This window comes from Cryptomeria japonica, unplaced genomic scaffold (assembly GCF_030272615.1).
Source record: "Cryptomeria japonica unplaced genomic scaffold, Sugi_1.0 HiC_scaffold_249, whole genome shotgun sequence".
Lineage (NCBI taxonomy): Eukaryota > Viridiplantae > Streptophyta > Pinopsida > Cupressales > Cupressaceae > Cryptomeria > Cryptomeria japonica.
This window is the reverse complement of record NW_026729071.1, coordinates 195,001-215,000: the sequence shown is the minus strand read 5'-3', so window position 1 is coordinate 215,000 and position 20,000 is coordinate 195,001. Positions and strand designations below refer to the sequence as shown.

General features: G+C 60.1%; 2 non-coding genes across 2 annotated transcripts; both read left to right on the top strand.

The window, feature by feature from the left end:
- Positions 1-13,265: 13,265 nt before the first annotated feature.
- Positions 13,266-13,384, top strand: LOC131869505 (5S ribosomal RNA). Its single transcript, XR_009367888.1, has one exon. It is a non-coding gene; the product is annotated as a 5S ribosomal RNA (ribosomal RNA).
- Positions 13,385-19,299: 5,915 nt separating this feature from the next.
- On the top strand, positions 19,300-19,418 carry LOC131869504 (5S ribosomal RNA). The gene has a single exon (XR_009367887.1). It is a non-coding gene; the product is annotated as a 5S ribosomal RNA (ribosomal RNA).
- Positions 19,419-20,000: the final 582 nt, after the last annotated feature.

Below are 20,000 nucleotides of genomic sequence, written 5' to 3'. Positions count from 1 at the left end.
AGACTCGAGAAGAGAGCTCGCTCACGGGAGAGAGAAGCCAAGGAGACCACGAGAGTGCTGAGAGTGGGACAGCGCTGAATAGGCGGGAGAAGCCTGCGCGTATAAACGGAGATATATATCCAATTGCAACGAAGGAACGTGCCAAAGATCGAGAACAATGGCAGAAATGCTAGTAACGTGCACTTCGGGACCAACGCATCACCGGAAGACAACCGCCAAACATCGAAAGAGTCGCGATGCTCCGCAACCTACGTGCAAAGCGGTCGCACACCGGGTAAGGGAGTGAGAGCCCCAAACATAGCTGGGCGAGGCGCTCACTCCGCTCTTTAATATCTCGTTAATACCGCCAAGGAAATGGCACAAGCACACACACACAAGCATCCTCGGAAGAGGACAGTTCGAGTGACAGGTCAAATCCAAGAGTTCCGAAGACTACCTCCAGGAACAATCGGGAACAAGACCGATTACAAGTCGTCGAGTCTGTTACTGGGCGAACACGAGATGCGCACAGGAAATCGATCAGCCCTCACAATGGCCCAAGGCCAGAGATCGGACTGCTACGATTTACCCCAACAATCATCGTGCCACTCTTCGCAGAGAGGTGATAGACGCCAACGAGCCCGCGCATAGCAATCGAGGTGTAAAAAGGGCGTTGAAGGCAGGAAGCCTGGACGAAAGAGGCTACGAGGTCACCTCGAAGCGGTCTAAGAATCGGGCGCACTTGGGGCGACTACCAGTGCCAACCCCTTATCCCGCGGTGCGTCCGACACACAGAAATTTCCAAGGCGGCCAAGGAGCCTCCCCGCATAGCAATCGGGGTGTGAGGTTACGGATGCAGCATTGATAGCAATCGAGGTGGGAGGCGAAGGATGCAGAAGTGAGAGCCGAGGGATGTAGCAGAGATAGCAATCGGGGTGTGTGATGCAGAAGAGATAGCAATCGAGGTGTGCGGTGGGAAGGGCCCAGCAGCCAGAATGCATGAAGCGACGGATGAAGCAGTGATGACAACCGGGCTGTGAGGAGAGGAGGGATGCAGCCAAGAAAGCAATCAGGGCTCGAGGCAAGGGATGCATCAAGGATAGCAATCATGTTGTGAGGCGAGATTCCAAAGGCTAAACGTGAGAGGCTGCAGGGTCGACTCAGAGAGGTCTATGCATGTGAGAGGCTGAAAGCAAGGTCAACTCGGAGCGGTCTATGCATCGGGCGCGCTTGGGGCGACTACCAGTGCCAACCCCTTATCCCGCGACGCGTCCGACAAAGAGAACGTTCCAAGGCGGCAGAGGAGGTTACCAGCCGAAGGATGCAGTAGCAATAACAGGTATAGTTCCGCGGCGGCCGAGAAGACTCACCGCATAGGAATCGGGATGCGAGGCGAGGGATGCGGCGGGAAGGCCCCGACGGCTAAACGGAAGAGGCTGCAGGGCCGCCTCGGAATGGTCCAAGCATCGGACGCGATTGGGACGACTACCAGTGCCAACCCCTTATCCCGCGATGCGTCCGATACACAGATAGTTCCAAGGCGGCCGAGGAGCCTCACCGCATATCAATCGGGGTGCGAGGCGAGGGATGGGGCGGGAAGGCCCCAACGGCTAGACGGAAGAGGCTTCAGGGCCACCTCGGAATGCTCCAAGCATCGGACGCGCTTGGGGCGACTACCAGTGCCAACCCCTTATCCCGCGATGCGTCCGATACACAGATGGTTCCAAGGCGGCCGAGGAGCCTCACCGCATAGCAATCGGGGGTGCGAGGCGAGGGATGGGGCGGGAAGGCCCCAACGGCTAGACGGAAGAGGCTTCAGGGCCGCCTCGGAATGGTCCAAGCATCGGACGCGCTTGGGGCGACTACCAGTGACAACCCCTCATCCCGCGATGCGTCCGATACGAAGATGGTTCCAAGGCGGCCGAGGAGCCTCACCGCATAGCAATCGGGGTGCGAGGTGGGGGATGCGGCGAGATGGCCCCAACGGCTAGACGGAAGAGGCCACAGGGCCGCGTCGGAATAGTCCAAGCATCGGACGCGCTTGGGGCGACTACCAGTGACAACCCCTTATCCCGCGATGCGTCCGATACGAAGATAGTTCCAAGGCGGCCGAGGAGCCTCACCGCATAGCAATCCGGGTGCGAGGTGGGGGATGCGGCGAGATGGCCCCAACGGCTAGACGGAAGAGGCTGCAGGGCCGCCTCGGAATAGTCCAAGCATAGGACGCGCTTGGGGCGACTACCAGTGACAACCCCTTATCCCGCGATGCTTCCGATACGAAGACAGTTCCAAGGCGGCCGAGGAGCCTCACCGCATAGCAATGGGGGTGCGAGGTGAGGGATGCGGCGAGATGGCCCCAACGGCTAGACGGAAGAGGCCACAGGGCCGCCTCGGAATAGTCCAAGCATCGGACGCGCTTGGGGCGACTACCAGTGACAACCCCTTATCCCGCGATGCATCCGATACGAAGATAGTTCCCAGGCGGCCGAGGAGCCTCACCGCATAGCAATCGGGGTGCGAGGCGAAGGATGCGGCGAGATGGCCCCAAAGGGTAGACGGAAGAGGCTGCGGGGCCGCCTCGGAATAGTCCAAGCATCGAACGCGCTTGGGGCGACTACCACTGCCAACCCCTTATCCCGCGATGCGTCCGATACACAGATAGTTCCGAGGCGGCCGAGGAGCTGGGGGATGCGGCGAGATGGCCCCAACGGCTAGACGGAAGAGGCTGCAGGGCCGCCTCGGAATAGTCCAAGCATCGGACGCGCTTGGGGCGACTACCAGTGACAACCCCTTATCCCGCGATGCGTCCGATACACAGATAGTTCCGAGGCGGCCAAGGAGCCTCACCGCATAGCAATCGTGGTGCGAGGTGGGGGATGCAGCGAGATGGCCCCAACGGCTAGACGGAAGAGGCTGCAGGGCCGCCTCGGAATGGTCCAAGCATCGGACGCGCTTGGGGCGACTACCACTGCCAACCCCTTATCCCGCGATGCGTCCGATACACAGATAGTTCCAAGGCGGCCGAGGAGCCTCACCGAATAGCAATCGGGGTGCGAGGCGAGGGATGCGGCGAGAAAGCCCCAACGGCTAGAGGGAAGAGGCTTCAGGTCCGCCTCGGAATGGTCCAAGCATCGGACGCGCTTGGGGCGACTACCAGTGACAACCCCTTATCCCGCGACGCGTCCGATACACAGATAGTTCCAAGGCGGCCGAGGAGCCTCACCGCATAGCAATCGGGGTGCGAGGCGAGGGATGCGGCGAGAAGGACCCAACGGCTAGACGGAAGAGGCTTCAGGGCCGCCTCGGAATGGTCCAAGCATCGGACGCGCTTGGGGCGACTACCAGTGACAACCCCTTATCCCGCGACGCGTCCGATACACAGATAGTTCCAAGGCGGCCGAGGAGCCTCACCGCATAGCAATCGGGGTGCGAGGCGAGGGATGCGGCGAGAAGGACCCAACGGCTAGACGGAAGAGGCTTCAGGTCCGCCTCGGAATGGTCCAAGCATCGGACGCGCTTCGGGCGACTACCAGTGACAACCCCTTATCCCGCGACGCGTCCGATACACAGATAGTTCCAAGGCGGCCGAGGAGCCTCACCGCATAGCAATCGGGGTGCGAGGCGAGGGATGCGGCGAGAAGGACCCAACGGCTAGACGGAAGAGGCTTCAGGGCCGCCTCGGAATGGTCCAAGCATCGGACGCGCTTGGGGCGACTACCAGTGACAACCCCTTATCCCGCGATGCGTCCGATACACAGATAGTTCCAAGGCGGCCGAGGAGCCTCACCGCATAGCAATCGGGGTGCGAGGCGAGGGATGCGGCGAGAAGGACCCAACGGCTAGACGGAAGAGGCTTCAGGGCCGCCTCGGAATGGTCCAAGCATCGGACGCGCTTGGGGCGACTACCAGTGACAACCCCTTATCCCGCGACGCGTCCGATACACAGATAGTTCCAAGGCGGCCGAGGAGCCTCACCGCATAGCAATCGGGGTGCGAGGCGAGGGATGCGGCAAGAAGGACCCAACGGCTAGACGGAAGAGGCTTCAGGGCCGCCTCGGAATGGTCCAAGCATCGGACGCGCTTGGGGCGACTACCAGTGACAACCCCTTATCCCGCGACGCGTCCGATACACAGATAGTTCCAAGGCGGCCGAGGAGCCTCACCGCATAGCAATCGGGGTGCGAGGCGAGGGATGCGGCGAGAAGGACCCAACGGCTAGACGGAAGAGGCTTCAGGTCCGCCTCGGAATGGTCCAAGCATCGGACGCGCTTGGGGCGACTACCAGTGACAACCCCTTATCCCGCGACGCGTCCGATACACAGATAGTTCCAAGGCGGCCGAGGAGCCTCACCGCATAGCAATCGGGGTGCGAGGCGAGGGATGCGGCGAGAAGGACCCAACGGCTAGACGGAAGAGGCTTCAGGGCCGCCTCGGAATGGTCCAAGCATCGGACGCGCTTGGGGCGACTACCAGTGACAACCCCTTATCCCGCGACGCGTCCGATACACAGATAGTTCCAAGGCGGCCGAGGAGCCTCACCGCATAGCAATCGGGGTGCGAGGCGAGGGATGCGGCGAGAAGGACCCAACGGCTAGACGGAAGAGGCTTCAGGGCCGCCTCGGAATGGTCCAAGCATCGGACGCGCTTGGGGCGACTACCAGTGACAACCCCTTATCCCGCGATGCGTCCGATACACAGATAGTTCCAAGGCGGCCGAGGAGCCTCACCGCATAGCAATCGGGGTGCGAGGCGAGGGATGCGGCGAGAAGGACCCAACGGCTAGACGGAAGAGGCTTCAGGGCCGCCTCGGAATGGTCCAAGCATCGGACGCGCTTGGGGCGACTACCAGTGACAACCCCTTATCCCGCGACGCGTCCGATACACAGATAGTTCCAAGGCGGCCGAGGAGCCTCACCGCATAGCAATCGGGGTGCGAGGCGAGGGATGCGGTGAGAAGGACCCAACGGCTAGACGGAAGAGGCTTCAGGGCCGCCTCGGAATGGTCCAAGCATCGGACGCGCTTGGGGCGACTACCAGTGACAACCCCTTATCCCGCGACGCGTCCGATACACAGATAGTTCCAAGGCGGCCGAGGAGCCTCACCGCATAGCAATCGGGGTGCGAGGCGAGGGATGCGGCGAGAAGGACCCAACGGCTAGACGGAAGAGGCTTCAGAGCCGCCTCGGAATGGTCCAAGCATCGGACGCGCTTGGGGCGACTACCAGTGACAACCCCTTATCCCGCGACGCGTCCGATACACAGATAGTTCCAAGGCGGCCGAGGAGCCTCACCGCATAGCAATCGGGGTGCGAGGCGAGGGATGCGGCGAGAAGGACCCAACGGCTAGACGGAAGAGGCTTCAGGGCCGCCTGGGAATGGTCCATGCATCGCACGCGCTTGGGGCGACTACCAGTGACAACCCCTTATCCCGCGACGCGTCCGATACACAGATAGTTCCAAGGCGGCCGAGGAGCCTCACCGCATAGCAATCGGGGTGCGAGGCGAGGGATGCGGCGAGAAGGACCCAACGGCTAGACGGAAGAGGCTTCAGGGCCGCCTCGGAATGGTCCAAGCATCGGACGCGCTTGGGGCGACTACCAGTGACAACCCCTTATCCCGCGACGCGTCCGATACACAGATAGTTCCAAGGCGGCCGAGGAGCCTCACCGCATAGCAATCGGGGTGCGAGTCGAGGGATGCGGCGAGAAGGACCCAACGGCTAGACGGAAGAGGCTTCAGGGCCGCCTCGAAATGGTCCAAGCATCGGACGCGCTTGGGGCGACTACCAGTGACAACCCCTTATCCCGCGATGCGTCTGATACACAGATAGTTCCAAGGCGGCCGAGGAGCCTCACCGCATAGCAATCGGGGTGCGAGGCAAGGGATGCGGCGAGAAGGACCCAACGGCTAGACGGAAGAGGCTTCAGGGCCGCCTCGGAATGGTCCAAGCATCGGACGCGCTTGGGGCGACTACCGTTGCCAACCCCTTATCCCGCGATGCGTCTGATACACAGATAGTTCCGAGGCGGCCGAGGAGCCTCACCGCATAGCAATCGGGTTGCGAGGCAGATTATTGGGAAGGGAACCCCCTGGGATGCGGCTCAAGCAGTGCCCAAAGGGACTGGAATGCGGAATCACATCGAGAGACCCAAATGCTATACGAGGGCTCAAATCGAATTATCGATTTGGCCACGACATGGACGCATCGGAACGACTACCTTTGCCGAACCACTCGCAATTGCATCCATACCGAAACCAATAGACATTTCCGTTAGAGCCCTCGCATAGCATTCGTGAATCTCGCATGCCCCTCTAAATCGACCAATGCTGGCGCTCAACGAAAATCCGAGCGCTACCACCGTTCGAGCGCCAGCATTGGTCGAGTTAGAGGGGCACGGGGGAGAATGCTCCAGTCAACACCTCCCCTATATAAGTTATTTGTCCGATTCTCGCACAACCGTAGTCTGCCTCGTCGAATCAAACAACGGTCCCAGATTCCGACTTCCGTTCCGTAGAGACCCAAAAGCTAGATGGAGGCTCGCAAGAAAGAGAGTCGGCGCATAGCAATCGGGTTTCTCGAACGTTTAGGGACCGAGCTCACTTGCGGATAGGGCAAAATCCGCCAAGCAACCCAAAAGCTAGACGGGGGCTCGAATCGAATCGCCTAGGCGGCCACAACAACGACGTGTTGGATCGACTACCAGTGCCAAACCATTCAGCAAGACTAGTCTGTGTCGAGGCCGGATAGAGATTCTCAGAGAGCGCCCGTATAGCATTTAGGAGACCTGCCGCGTCCCTCACACTCGACAAATGGTGGTGCACGTTTATAAATCCGAGCGATCCCAACCCTTTCAAGCACCAACATCGGTCGAGATAGAGGGGCACGGAGGGGGCTGCGTGAGACAACACAGTCCCCTATATAAGTTATTTGTCCGATTCTCACACATCCGAAGAATGGTCATCAAATCGGACAACAGCCCAAACTTCCGACTTCCGTCCCAGAAAGCCCAAGAGCTATCTAAAACGTTCATGGCCGGAACTCGATCGCGGCTATACCAGTCCGCCAAGCAACCCAAAAGCTAGACTGGAGCTCTAGTCGAATCACCTCTGTGGCCATTGCAAGGACGTGTTGGAGCGACTACCATTGCCGAACCATTCCGCAGGTCGAGTCCATACCAAGGCCGCATAGAGATTCACGATGAGCTCCTGCATAGCAATCAGGAGACTTGCCGTGTCCATCACAATCGATAAATCCTGGTGCAAGATTTTTGCATCCGAGCGCTCCAACCAGTCGAGCACCAGCATCAATCGACATAAACGGGCACGGGGGGAGGATGCTCGAGAACACTACCTCCCCTATATAAGTTATTTGTCCGATTCTCAAGCAGCCGAAGTCTGGTCATCGAATCGGGTCAAAGACCACAACTTCCGACTTTACCCACAATGCAAGTCATCGAATCGAACATCGGCCCCCGAGTCGGACTCCATGCGTATGTCAGGTCATCGGACCCAAATTCCGCCTTCCTGCGCATGGCGGGCCATCAATATCAACTCGGTCATCGGACCCAAACTCCGCCTTTCTGCGCATGGCACGCCTTCAAATCGGTCATCGGACCCAAATTCCGCCTTCCTGTGCATGGCGGGCCATCAACATCAACTCGGTCATCGGACCCAAATTCCGCCTTTCTGCGCATGGCACGCCATCAACTCGGTCATCGGACCCAAATTCCGCCTTCCTGCGCATGGCAGGTCATCGGACACAAATTCAGACCTCGCCAATATGCCTACGTATCGAATCGGTCATCGGACCCAACTTCCGACTTCATCCATACTGTAGGGTCTTTGAGGTTGGCGCGGTGCGCTCAACCCGGGGAGTCGACCCATCGAAGCATACACCTCCCCTATATAAGCTATTTGTCCGATTCCCACACCTGTGTAGTTTGCACCTCTGACCAGGACATCGACCCCAACTTCCGAACTCGACTGCAACGACGGCACCAGCGCCTTGGTGCGCACCTTGCGACGCACAGTCCCAACATTCGCCTTCCTGCACATGGCAGGTCATCGGACCCAAATTCCGACCTCGCGAGTATGCCTACATATCGAATCGGTCATCGGACACAACTTCCGACTTCATCCATACCGTAGGGTCTTTGAGGTTGGCGCGGTGCGCTCAACCCGGGGAGTCGACCCAACGAAGCATACACCTCCCCTATATAAGCTATTTGTCCGATTCCCACACCTGTGTAGTTTGCACCTCCGATCAGGACATCGACCCCAACTTCCGAACTCGCCTGCAACGACCGAACCAGCGCCTTGGTGCGCACCTTGCAACGCACAGTGCCAACATTCGCCTTCCTGCACATGGCAGGTCATCGGACCCAAATTCCGACCTCGCGAGTATGCCTACATATCGAATCGGTCATCGGACCCAACTTCCGACTTCATCCATACCGTAGGGTCTTTGAGGTTGGCGCGGTGCGCTCAACCCGGGGAGTCGACCCAACGAAGCATACACCTCCCCTATATAAGCTATTTGTCCGATTCCCACACCTGTGTAGCTTGCACCTCCGATCAGGACATCGACCCCAACTTCCGAACTCGACTAAAAAGACCGCACCAGCACCTTGGTGTGCACCTTGCAACGCACAGTGCCAACATTCGCCTTCCTGCACATGGCAGGTCATCGGACCCAAATTCCGACCTCATGAGCATACCTACTAATCGAATCGGTCATCGGACCCAACTTCCGACTTCATCCATACCGTAGGGTCTTTGAGGTTGGCGCGGTGCGCTCAACCTGGGGAGTCGACCCATCGAAGCATACACCTCCCCTATATAAGCTATTTGTCCGATTCCGACACCTGTGTAGTTTGCACCTCCGCTCAGGACATCGACCCCAACTTCCGAACTCGCCTGCAACGACCGAACCAGCGCCTTGGTGCGCACCAAAAGTGCGCACTTTTGGAGGGCACTTTTGTGCGCTCCAAAGGTGCGCACTTTTGGAGGGCACTTTTGTGCGCTCCAAAGGTGCGCACTTTTGGAGGGCACTTTTTGGAGGGCACTTTTGTGCGCTCCAAAGGTGCGCACTTTTGGAGGGCACTTTTTGGAGGGCACTTTTCTGCGCTCCAAAGGTGCGCACTTTTGGAGGGCACTTTTTGGAGGGCACTTTTCTGCGCTCCAAAGGTGCGCACTTTTGGAGGGCACTTTTTGGAGGGCACTTTTCTGCGCTCCAAAGGTGCGCACTTTTGGAGGGCACTTTTTGGAGGGCACTTTTCTGCGCTCCAAAGGTGCGCACTTTTGGAGGGCACTTTTGTGCACTCCAAAGGTGCACACTTTTGGAGGGCACTTTTTGGAGGGCACTTTTCTGCACTCCAAAGGTGCGCACTTTTGGAGGGCACTTTTTGGAGGGCACTTTTGTGCGCTCCAAAGGTGCGCACTTTTGGAGGGCACTTTTTGGAGGGCACTTTTGTGCGCTCCAAAGGTGCGCACTTTTGGAGGGCACTTTTGTGCACTCCAAAGGTGCGCACTTTTGGAGGGCACTTTTCCTGCGCTCCAAAGGTGCACACCTAGGTGAGCACCTTCGACCACACCTTGTAGCACACCAAACTCTGACTTTCGACTTCATCCGCAATGCAGGGTCTTTGAGGTTGGCGCAATGCGCACAACCAGGGGAGTCGACCCATCAAACCCAACACCTCCCCTATATAAGCTATTTGTCTGATTCTCATACATGCGTAGCCTGCAGGAGCAATTAGGACATCGACCCCAACTTTCGGCTTCTAAACGAAAACAAGGTCTTTGAGGTTGGTGTAATGCGAACAACTAGGGGAGTCAACCCATCAAACCCAACACCTCCCCTATATAAGCTATTTGTCTGATTCTCATACATGTGTAGTCTACAGGAGCAATTAGGACATCGACCCCAACTTTTGACTTCTTAACGAAAACAAGGTCTTTGAGGTTGACGTAATGCGCACAACCAGGGGAGTCGACCCATCAAACCCAACACCTCCCCTATATAAGCTATTTGTCCGATTCTCATACATGTGTAGCCTACAGGAGCCATTAGGACATTGACCCCAACTTTTGACTTCTTAACGAAAACAAGGTCTTTGAGGTTGGCGTAATGCGCACAACCAAGGGAGTTGACCCATCAAACCCAACACCTCCCCTATATAAGCTATTTGTCTGATTCTCATACATGTGTAGCCTGCAACAACGATTAGGACATCCACCCCAACTTCTGAATTCGTCTGCGTTGACCGCACCAAAGGTGCACGCCTTGGTGCTCACCAAAATCCGACTTCCGACTTCTTCTGCTATGCGGGGTCTTTGAGGTTGGCGCAGTGCGCACAACCAGGGGAGTCAACCCACCGAATGCAACACCTCCCCTATATAAGCTATTTGTCTGATTCTCATACATGCGTAGACTGCAGCAATGATTAGGACATCCACCCCAACTTTTGACTTCTTAAACAAGACAGGGTCTTTGAAGTTGGTGCAGTGCACACAACCAGGGGAGTCGACCCATCAAACGCAACACCTCCCCTATATAAAGCTATTTGTCCGATTCTCATACGTGTAGTCTGCAGCAGCGATTAGGACATCGACCCCAACTTCCGAATTCGTTTGCATTGACCGCACCAAAGGTGCACGCCTTGGTGTGCACCTTGGAGTGCACTTTGGTGCTCACCTCGGTGCACACTTTGGTGTGCACCTCGGTGTGCACCAAAGGTGCGCACCTTGGAGCGCACCAAAGGTGTACACTTTGGAGCGCACCACATAGGGTCTTTGAGAGGTTGGCGCAGTGCGCACACCAAGGTGGGTGTTGAGGTGCGTGCCGAGGTGGGTGGGTGCTAGGGTGCGCTCCATGGTGGGTGCCAGGGTGGGTGCGTGCTAGGGTGGATTCCAAAGAGGGTCATAGGGTGGGTGCCAAGGTGGGTTGGTGATATAGTGGGTTCAAAGGTGGGTACTAGGGTGGGTTCCAAGGTGGGTCACAAGTTGGGTGCCAGGATGCGTGGGTGTTAGGTTGGGTGCCAAGGTGGGCTCCTGCGTGGGTGGGTGCTAGGGTGGGTTTCAAGGTGGACGCGAGGGCGGGTGCCAAGGTGGGTAACAAGTTGGGTGTTAGGATGGGTGAGTGCTAGAGTGGGTGCCAAGGTGGGTGGGTGCTAAGGTGGATGCCAAGGTGGTTCACAGGGTGGGTGGGTTCTAGGGTGAGTTCCAAGGTGGGTCACAGGTTTAGTGCTAGGGTGCGTGTCAAGGCGGGTGTCGAGGTGCCTGGGTGCTAGGGTGTGGATGCCAATGTGGGTCATAGGGTGGGTACTAGGGTGGGCTGCAATGTGGGTGCCAAGGTGGGTAACATGCTCGGTTGGTTCTAAATTGGGTGTCAGGGTGGGTGTGCACCCACCTTGCCCGAGGTGGGTGCCAAGGTGCCAGTGTGGGTGGGTGCTAAGGTGGATGCCAAGGTGGGTGAGAAGGTGGGTGATAGGTTGAGTGGTAGGATGGGTGGGTGCCAAGATGGGTCACAGGGTGGGTGCAAGGGTGGGTAGGTGCTAGGGTTGGTGTCAGGGTGGGTGGGTGCTAGGTTGGGTTCCAAGGTGGGTGCGAGGGTGAGTGTCAAGGTGGGTCACAGGTTAGGTGCTAGGATGGGTGAGTGCTAGGGTGCAAAGGTGCCAGGGTGGGTGCTAGGATGGGTCGATGCTAGGGTGAGTGGCAAGGTGGGTCCACAAGTGTCAAGGTGGGTGCCGAGGTGGGTGCCAACTTGGGTTCCAAGGTGGGTGCCAAGTGGGCGACTGCTATGGTGGATGCCAAGGTGGGTCACGGGGTGGGTGCCAAGTTGCTAGGTTGTGTTCCAAGGTGGGTGCCAACGTGGCTGCTAGGGTGCGTGGGTTAAAGGGTGTGTCACAACGTGGGTGCCAGGATGGGTGCGCACCCACACTGGCCAAGACGGGTGCAAGGTTGGGTTCCAAGCCCGGTCACAGGCTGGGTGCTAGGATGGGTGGGTGCCAAGGTGGGCACCAGGGTGGGTGCACCCACCCTGGCCAAGGTGGGTCACGGGGTGGGTCCTAGGGTGGGTAACGGGGTGGGTACTAAGGTGCGTGCCAAGGTGGGTCATGGGGTGGGTGCCAAGGTGGGCACCAGGGTGGGTGTGCACCAACCCTAGCCAGGGTAGGTCACGGGGTGGTTGTCGGGGTGGGCGTCAAGGAGCCAAGGTGGGTGGCAAGTAGCCAAGTTGCGTGCCAAGGTGGGTGTCGGGGTGGGTGCCAAGGATCCAAGGTGGGTGCCAAGGAACCAAGGTGGGTGTCTGGGTGGGTGCCGAGGTGGGAGCCAGGGTGGGTCCCAAGGTGAGTGCAAAGGTGGGTGCCAGGGTCAAGGTGAGTGCCAATGTGGGTTCCAAGGTGCCAGGGTCAGGGTGAGTGCCAATGTGGGTTCAAAGGTGCTAAGTTGGGTGCGAGGTTGGGTGCGAGGGTGGGTGGGTGCCAAGGTGTGCTAGGTGGAAGCCCGGGTGGGTCGGCATCCCATGGGTGTCGAGTTGGGTGCCTGATGGGTGCTTCTTGTCAAGTTTTAGTCGTCGGGACTCATTTCGAGCCTTAGAGGTCGTTTCTTGTCCGGTTGCCCTGTCTTCGACCTGGGAACCCAATTTTGGTCCTCGGGTCCCATTTTTTTTTGTCTCGCATCCCACTTTTGGCCTGTGGCCTTTTCGGGGTCGATTCTCGTTTTGGGCATCAGAGCATGTTTCTTCTCCTAAAACCCAATATTTGTTTATTAAGTCTCGGAACACATTTTTGTTCTCGTGGACCCATCATGGGTCTTGGAACGCATTTGTGGTCCTTGGGTCCCATTTTGCATCCCGAAACTTGTGTTTTGGTGCTTGATCCCTATTTTGGGTGCCCACCTTGCACCAAGTGCGCACCCGGGGCAAACCGAGCGCCTTGGTGCACCGGGGCAAGATCGAGCGTGCACCCGAGGCGCCCCGAACATGCACCAAGGTGCACTCGGCCCACATGTGAGCGCAGGTCGTTGCGCCCGAGGTGGTGTGTGGGCACCGCGTTGCAGACGGGACACTGCACGCACACGACGCCCCGTCCAGGTGCACGCACGTAGGCCGGGCCGGGTGCACACCCGACGCCCTAGCAAGGTGCGCGCACCCGGGCAGGGCTCACACTTGGCGAACGGGGCGCACTTCGCGAGGGAGGGTGTGCACCTCGACGGGGGTGGGTGGCCGGGGTGGATTCGCACGTGGGTCGCGGTTTGCTAAGTACACACTGCGACAAGCTCATAACGGGTGCGATCATACCAGCGTTAGTGCACCGGATCCCATCAGAACTCCGCAGTTAAGCGCGCTTGGGCCGGAGTAGTACTGGGATGGGTGACCTCCCGGGAAGTCCCGGTGTTGCACCCTTTCTTAGTTTTTCGCCGGGCGTCGCAATGCTATTTGAATAAACCTTTTGCCCGTTTGCGTTCTCGTCGGGGCCGGGCCGGGCCGGGGTGCGCTGCCCGCACTACCGCGCGCGCGGGGGCGACACCGAGCGCGCACCCGAGGCGCCCCGAGCACACAGGCCACGGTGCAACCCGGGCGTTGTGCGCGCACCCCGGTGCGCCCGAGGTGCTGCGCGCGCACCCAGGTGAAATCGGTGTGCACCTCGGCCAGTGCGCGCTCGGTCGAGTCGCGCACGTTGGCCAAGGTGCACGGTGATGTTTCTTACTCTAAGGTTCCGCACCAGACGCCCGGGACAGGTGAGCGAAGCTGGGCGGGGCCGGGTGCGCGGCCGGGGCAGGTGCACGCAGCTGGAGAGAGCTTTGGAGCACACCAGAGGTGCGCACCTTGGAGCACACTTCGGAGCGCACCAATGATGCGCTCCATTCAAAAGTTTCCTGAAAAGGCAAAAAAAGTTGAGATTATAGAATTTCCCACTTGAGAGATTGTAAAAAAAAAAAATTTAAAATGAAGGAAACGCGGGTGCCAAGGTGTGCGCGCCCGGGTGCGCAGCCCAGCCAAGGTGTGCGCACCAAGGCGCCCACCCTGGCGAAGGTGCACGCAAGGTGCGCACCCGAGGCAAACCGGACAATTAACCCAACTTTCGACTTCGCGCGCACCTGCGCACCTTGGAGCGCACTTCGGAGCGCTCCTTGTTGCGCACCAATCTTGGGCACCTCGGAGTGCACCATGGCGCCCACCAAGGTGCGCACCCGGGGCAAACCGAGCTCCGACTTCGTGCGCACCTTGGAGCGCACGAAAGGTGCGCACCATGGCGCCCACCAAGGTGCGCAGCCCAGCCAAGGCGTGCGCATCAAGGTGCGCACCCTGGCGAAGGTGCGCACCCGGGGCAAACCGAGCTCCGACTTCGTGCGCACCTTGGAGCGCACAAAGGGTGCGCAACCCAGCCAAGGTGTGCGCACCCCGGGCAAACCGAGCTCCGAATCGTGCGCACCTTGGAGCACACTTCGGAGCCCTCCTTGGTGCGCACCGATGTTGCGCACCTCGGAGCGCACCCGGGGAAAACAATGCAATTAACCCGACTTTCGACTTCGTGGGCACCTCGGAGCGCTCTCGGGTTCGCACCTCGGAGCACACCGAGGTGCGCACCTTTGATGCGCTGCCTTCACCAATTTCGAGAAAAGGCAAGAAAACATTGAGAAGGTGTGCGCACCGAGGTGCCCACCCTGGCGAAGGTGCACGCGAGGTGCGCACCCGGGGCAAACCGGGCTCCGACTTCGTGCACGCCATGCTGCGCACCTTGGAGGGCCATGGTGCGCACCTTGGAGCACACTTCGGAGCGCTCAATGGTGCCCAACCCAGCCAAGGTGCCCACCGCGGCGAAGGTGCACGCGAGGTGCGCACCCGGGGCAAACCGGGCTCCGACTTCGTGCACGCCGCACCTTGGAGCACACTTCGGAGCGCTCCTTGGTGCGCACCAGGGCGCGCAACCCAGCCGAGGTGCCCACCCCGGCGAAGGTGCACGCGGGGTGCGCACCCGAGGCAAACCGGGCTCCGACTTCGTGCACGCCATGGTGCCCACCGCGGCGAAGGTGCACGCGAGGTGCGCACCCGGGGCAAACCGGGCTCCGACTTCGTGCACGCCGCACCTTGGAGCACACTTCGGAGCGCTCCTTGGTGCGCACCAGGGCGCGCAACCCAGCCGAGGTGCCCACCCCGGCGAAGGTGCACGCGAGGTGCGCACCCGGGGCAAACCGGGCTCCGACTTCGTGCACGCCATGGTGCCCACCGCGGCGAAGGTGCACGCGAGGTGCGCACCCGGGGCAAACCGGGCTCCGACTTCGTGCACGCCGCACCTTGGAGCACACTTCGGAGCGCTCCTTGGTGCGCACCATGGTGCCCACCAGGGCGCGCAACCCCGCCGAAGGTGCACGCGAGGTGCGCACCCGGGGCAAACCGGGCTCCGACTTCGTGCACGCCGCACCTTGGAGCACACTTCGGAGCGCTCCTTGGTGCGCACCAGGGCGCGCAACCCCGCCGAAGGTGCACGCGAGGTGCGCACCCGGGGCAAACCGGGCTCCGACTTCGTGCACGCCATGGTGCGCACCAGGGTGCCCACCGCGGCGAAGGTGCGCACCCGGGGCAAACCGGGCTCCGACTTCGTGCACGCCGCACCTTGGAGCACACTTCGGAGCGCTCCTTGGTGCGCACCAGGGCGCGCAACCCAGCCGAGGTGCCCACCCCGGCGAAGGTGCACGCGAGGTGCGCACCCGGGGCAAACCGGGCTCCGACTTCGTGCACGCCATGGTGCCCACCGCGGCGAAGGTGCGCACCCGGGGCAAACCGGGCTAGGACTTCGTGCACGCCGCACCTTGGAGCACACTTCGGAGCGCTCCTTGGTGCGCACCATGGTGCCCACCAGGCCGCGCAACCCAGCCAAGGTGTGCGCACCAAGGTGCACGCGAGGTGCGCACCCGGGGCAAACCGGGGTCCGGCTTCGTGCACGCCGCACCTTGGAGCACACATCGGGGCGCTCCCGGGTTCGCACCGGCGTTGCGCACCGTGGTGGGCACCTCGGAGCGCACCGTGGTGGGCACCTCGGAGCACACCAAGGTGGGCAGCGAGGTGCGCACCTTTGATGCGATGCCTTCACTAATTTCCATAAAAGGCAAAAGAAAACGAGATTTTAAAATTTCCGTTTTGAAAGATAGTGAGAAAAAGGGAATGCTGGTGCCATCTTGAGCCCGCCCTGGTGCGCAGCCCAGCCAAGGTGTGCGCACCAAGGTGCCCACCCTGGCGAAGGTGCGCGCTCGGGCAATTAACCCAACTTCCAACTTCGCGCGCGCCAGGGTGGGAGCGCACCCAACAACCGGGCCTGGGAAGAGCCAATGCGAGAAACCCCACCAAACGCTCTGACAAAAAAAGAGGGGGCGCTCCAGTAACCCCGCTTCGGAGCGCACCCTGGGCAAACCCAGCCAGGGTGCCCACCCCGGCCAAGGTGCAGGCGAGGTGCGCACCCGGGGCAAACCGGGCTCCGACAACGTGCACGCCGCACCTTGGAGCACACTTCGTAGCGCTCCCGGGTGCGCACCTCAGAGCACACCAAGGTGGGCAGCGAGGTGCGCACCTTTGATGCGCTGCCTTCACTAATTTCCAGAAAAGGCAAAAAAAAGAGGAGATTTTAAAATTTCCGTTTTGAAAGATAGTGAAAAAAACGGAACGCGGGTGCCATCTTGAGCCCGCCCGGGTGCACAGCCCAGGTAAGGTGCCCACCCTGGCAAAGGTGCGCACCCGGGCAATTAACCCTACTTCCGACTTCGTGCGCGCCAGGGTGGCAACCGGGCCTGGGAAGAGCCAATGCGAGAAACCCCACCAAACGCTCCGACAAAAAAAGAGGCGGCGCTCCAATAACCCCGCTTCGGAGCGCAGCCGGGGCAAACCCAGCCAAGGTGCCCACCCCGACGAAGGTGCACGCGAGGTGCGCACCCGGGGCAAACCGGGCTCCGACAACGTGCACGCAGCACCTTGGAGCACACTTCGAAGCACTCCCGGGTGCCCACCGGCGTTGCGCACCGTGGTGGGCAGCGAGGTGCGCACCTTTGATGCGCTGCCTTCACTAATTTCCAGAAAAGGCAAAAAAAAATGAGATTTTAAAATTTCCGTTTTGAAAGATAGTGAAAAAAACGGAACGCGGGTGCCATCTTGAGCCCGCCCTGGTGCGCAGCCCAGGCAAGGCATGCGCACCAAGGTGCCCACCCGCGGTGCACACCCGGGGCAAACCGGGCTCCGACTTCGTGCAGGCCGCACCTTGGAGCACACTTCGGAGCGCTCCTTGGTGCGCACCATGGTGCCCACCAGGGCGCACCCGGGGCAAACCGGGCTCCGACTTCGTGCACGCCGCACCTTGGAGCACACATCGGAGCGCTCCCAGGTTCGCACCAGCGTTGCGCACCTTTGATGCGCTGCCTTCACTAATTTCCAGAAAAGGCAAAAAAAAACGATATTTTAAAATTTCCGTTCTGAAAGATAGTGAAAAAAACGGAACGCGGGTGCCATCTTGAGCCCTTCCTGGTGCGCAGCCCAGGCAAGTTGTGCGCACCAAGGTGCCCACCCTGGCGGAGGTGCGCGCCCGGGGCAAACCGGGCTCCGACTTCGTGCACTGCATGGTGCCCACCAAGGCGCGCAACCCAGCCAAGGTGCCCACCGCAGCGAAGGTGCACGCGAGGTGCGCACCCGAGGTGCACACCCGGGGCAAACCGAGCTCCGACTTCGTGCACGCCGCACCTTGGAGCACACTTCAGAGCGCTCCTTGGTGCGCACCAGGGCGCGCAACCCAGCCAAGGTGCTCACCTCGGCGAAGGTGCACGCGAGGTGCGCACCCGGGGCAAGCCGGGCTCGGACTTCGTGCACGCCGCACCTTGGAGCACACATCGGAGCGCTCCCGGGTTCGCACCAGCATTGCGCACCTTTGATGCGCTGCCTTCACTAATTTCCAGAAAAGGCAAAAAAAAAAAAAAAACGAGATTTTAAAATTTCCGTTTTGAAAGATAGTGAAAAAAACGGAACGCGGGTGCCATCTTGAGCCCGCCCTGGTGTGCAGCCCAGGCAAGTTGTGCGCACCAAGGCACCCACCCTGGCCAAGGTGGGTCACGGGGTGGGTCCTAGGGTGGGTAACGGGGTGGGTACTAAGGTGCGTGCCAAGGTGGGTCATGGGGTGGGTGCCAAGGTGGGCACCAGGGTGGGTGTGCACCAACCCTAGCCAGGGTAGGTCACGGGGTGGTTGTCGGGGTGGGCGTCAAGGAGCCAAGGTGGGTGGCAAGTAGCCAAGTTGCGTGCCAAGGTGGGTGTCGGGGTGGGTGCCAAGGATCCAAGGTGGGTGCCAAGGAACCAAGGTGGGTGTCTGGGTGGGTGCCGAGGTGGGAGCCAGGGTGGGTCCCAAGGTGAGTGCAAAGGTGGGTGCCAGGGTCAAGGTGAGTGCCAATGTGGGTTCCAAGGTGCCAGGGTCAGGGTGAGTGCCAATGTGGGTTCAAAGGTGCTAAGTTGGGTGCGAGGTTGGGTGCGAGGGTGGGTGGGTGCCAAGGTGTGCTAGGTGGAAGCCCGGGTGGGTCGGCATCCCATGGGTGTCGAGTTGGGTGCCTGATGGGTGCTTCTTGTCAAGTTTTAGTCGTCGGGACTCATTTCGAGCCTTAGAGGTCGTTTCTTGTCCGGTTGCCCTGTCTTCGACCTGGGAACCCAATTTTGGTCCTCGGGTCCCATTTTTTTTTGTCTCGCATCCCACTTTTGGCCTGTGGCCTTTTCGGGGTCGATTCTCGTTTTGGGCATCAGAGCATGTTTCTTCTCCTAAAACCCAATATTTGTTTATTAAGTCTCGGAACACATTTTTGTTCTCGTGGACCCATCATGGGTCTTGGAACGCATTTGTGGTCCTTGGGTCCCATTTTGCATCCCGAAACTTGTGTTTTGGTGCTTGATCCCTATTTTGGGTGCCCACCTTGCACCAAGTGCGCACCCGGGGCAAACCGAGCGCCTTGGTGCACCGGGGCAAGATCGAGCGTGCACCCGAGGCGCCCCGAACATGCACCAAGGTGCACTCGGCCCACATGTGAGCGCAGGTCGTTGCGCCCGAGGTGGTGTGTGGGCACCGCGTTGCAGACGGGACACTGCACGCACACGACGCCCCGTCCAGGTGCACGCACGTAGGCCGGGCCGGGTGCACACCCGACGCCCTAGCAAGGTGCGCGCACCCGGGCAGGGCTCACACTTGGCGAACGGGGCGCACTTCGCGAGGGAGGGTGTGCACCTCGACGGGGGTGGGTGGCCGGGGTGGATTCGCACGTGGGTCGCGGTTTGCTAAGTACACACTGCGACAAGCTCATAACGGGTGCGATCATACCAGCGTTAGTGCACCGGATCCCATCAGAACTCCGCAGTTAAGCGCGCTTGGGCCGGAGTAGTACTGGGATGGGTGACCTCCCGGGAAGTCCCGGTGTTGCACCCTTTTTTAGTTTTTCGCCGGGCGTCGCAATGCTATTTGAATAAACCTTTTGCCCGTTTGCGTTCTCGTCGGGGCCGGGCCGGGCCGGGGTGCGCTGCCCGCACTACCGCGCGCGCGGGGGCGACACCGAGCGCGCACCCGAGGCGCCCCGAGCACACAGGCCACGGTGCAACCCGGGCGTTGTGCGCGCACCCCGGTGCGCCCGAGGTGCTGCGCGCGCACCCAGGTGAAATCGGTGTGCACCTCGGCCAGTGCGCGCTCGGTCGAGTCGCGCACGTTGGCCAAGGTGCACGGTGATGTTTCTTACTCTAAGGTTCCGCACCAGACGCCCGGGACAGGTGAGCGAAGCTGGGCGGGGCCGGGTGCGCGGCCGGGGCAGGTGCACGCAGCTAGAGAGAGCTTTGGAGCACACCAGAGGTGCGCACCTTGGAGCACACTTCGGAGCGCACCAATGATGCGCTCCATTCAAAAGTTTCCTGAAAAGGCAAAAAAAGTTGAGATTATAGAATTTCCCACTTGAGAGATTGTAAAAAAAAAAAATTTAAAATGAAGGAAACGCGGGTGCCAAGGTGTGCGCGCCCGGGT